This window comes from Cicer arietinum, chromosome 4, assembly GCF_000331145.2.
Source record: "Cicer arietinum cultivar CDC Frontier isolate Library 1 chromosome 4, Cicar.CDCFrontier_v2.0, whole genome shotgun sequence".
NCBI classification, from domain to species: Eukaryota; Viridiplantae; Streptophyta; class Magnoliopsida; order Fabales; family Fabaceae; genus Cicer; species Cicer arietinum.
Genome location: NC_021163.2, coordinates 53,264,057 through 53,266,898, shown reverse-complemented (window position 1 = coordinate 53,266,898; position 2,842 = coordinate 53,264,057).

The window sequence follows — 2,842 nt, the reverse complement described above, 5'->3', positions numbered from 1 at the left end:
CGTTGTGGTAATTGCGTTGAAAATGCTAAGTGTTATGTGTTGATTATTGTGTGTAAGTAAGATGGTTATCGAGATCCCAATTGCCGTGGTAATCGCGTAGGAATTGCTAAGTGTTAGGTTGTGAACTTGATTAGGAATGACTTGGGTTAATTCATGAATTTTTGGAAAAATGATCAGGGAAATCGATTTCCCAATCGATTGGATGGAAGTCAGGGACTTGGCCAAATGGACAAAATCGATTAGCCAATCGATTTTGTAATCAGTTTTCGAAAATCATTTACGAAATCGATTGCCCAATCGATTGGGCCTAAGTCAGGGACTCATCCATATTCGACCAAATCGATTTGGAAATCGATTGGCTTAAAACCTGGGGACTCATTACTCACTCATTCGATTGCCAAATCGATTGATTCAGCCCAGGATTCTGTTTTCATTAAAAACCTTCACCCCAATCGATTTCCCAATCGATTGGCTCAGTGAAAATCCTCAGTTTGAGTTAGATGATTGATTACTCATTAACTTATCCATGCCTTGATTTGTTTTGTGTAAATTAGGAGATTGAGAACTTCATTTTACCTTCATTTTAATTGGCAATGTATTGTATGAACTTTTCGCATATTGAAAATCCTGTTAAGGTGCATGCTTAGTTGAAAAGTTATTTTGAACATTTAAAAACTTAATTGCTATGTGTTAACTGTTATTTTCTTGGTTGGTGACCCTTTACAATTATTGTGAAAATCTGGGCTTTGCCCTCAGATGAGAGTCAGGACGGTCCTACCGGTTCGTACCCTACGGACGGGAATGGAGATGGGAACGCTTGACTACAGTACGTTAGGAGGATCTCACGGGGCGCGTGGAGATCACTCAGGGTGTATAGCTTTTTGGTAGGATGATCAGATTAGGATGATGTATAGGGACTAGGTGTCCTTCTTTTTGGATTGGAGTATTTTTAGTTTGGAAAACTGTACTTATACTAATATTGTCAGTTTGACATCTTATTTGAATGGGTTCCATGTACCATTTGTTGTTGTGTAAATGTTTTGGATATATATATTTGAAGGAACTTTTCCGCTGCTTAAAAATTATAATGACTCAATTATTTATCCAGAGGCATTTCCTGATTTAATTCTCTGTTTGTTTTTAATTACTTTTAGAAAGAAAAAAATACACCCTCGCTTTGAAAAACGGGGTGTTACAAATATTAATGAGAAGTTTCAAAAGAGAATTAATTATGCTTATAACCGCACCTAACTGAAAAATCATGATAGAGATAAATAATGGAAAGGTAGGGGATAATAGATAAAATGAAGAGGTAGAGATATATATAAGAGAGAAAGATAGATATTAATGTATTTAGAAAAATGATGTCTTTTTTGATAAAATTGTAGTTTAAAAAATCATTTTTATAAAATTGTATACAAATTGATCAAAAGTCATTTTTATGATAGTAAACAAAAAAAATCAATTTTTTTTTTTAATCTGTAAAAAATAATCTCTAAATTTCCTAAACTAAAAATTATTTTTATTTAAGCTCAAACAAACATATTATACTACAATAATTTCATATAATGATATCAAACATATAAATCCTTTTTAAAATGTTCAACAAACTATAAATTCTTCATAAAAAATATTCAATAAATTATTATTTTTTCTCTCTAAATTTTTAAGGCAAAAGCTTACATAATAAATATAGAGAATCTAGATTGAAAATGATGTATTTAACACCAATAAAGTTCAAAAGTTGTTATTTTAACACAACTTCTATTTTTATTTTTAAGAATAGTTAATGAAGATTTCGCAAGACTAATTTTTTTTATAATAAAAAGAGGAGTATTAACATTATCTTAAAAAATGACAGAAGGCTGTAGGGATGGGAATAGGTTAGGTCGTCCGTCAGTGGCATATGGCTTGACCTACTTATGGTCTGGTTTGACCTATTTAATAAAAAGGCTAGACTTATGTCATTTTTAAAGCCTATTTATTTAAATAGGTCAGACTCAGACTTATAAAAATGCCTATTAGGCCTAACAGGCCGCCCTATATATATTTTATTATTTATTAATATTATTATTTATTATTATTATTATTATTATTATATTAATAATATTATTTCTTATTTTAAATTCTATCAATTAAGCAATTACTCGGTAAATATTCTATATTCAGTAGTTGTTCCATATTCGGTAGCATTCCATATTTGGTAGTCATTTCATATTTAGCAGTTGTTCAATTAGTCAATCACGTCTTTCATATTTGTTTAAAAGGTAATAATGAGTGTGTTTGTTTCAGAAAGAAAAAAAAATTATTATTTGACACAAAAAATTATTTTTTAGGGTTTAAAGGATGTCTGTTTCATATTTTTTTAAAATTATTTTAAATAGGCTAGACTCAGGCCTTTCAAAGTCTGGCATGGCCTGACCTATTCTCACCCCTATAAGGCCGTATATGCTTCAATTAATATAATACTATTCAAAAATTAAATATAGTACACAAAATAAAAAATTGATATATTTAATATTAACTTTTAATTGAATATAATAATTTTCATATTTTATCATATAATATTTAATATATATATATATATATATATATATATATATGTGACATAAAATTAAAAACACATGTTAAAGAATAAAAAATAAAAATAGATGAAATTTGGACGAAAATATCAAAGTACTCGTTTTTGACAAAAAATGCACTATTTATAAAATATATTTCTACAATTAATATCTTAACAGATATTTTATTTATTAACATTTAAATAGACATGAATAGATTTGTAAATTATAATTCAACTAATAATTATTAAATATCATATTTTAAATTAAATTAAAAAAAT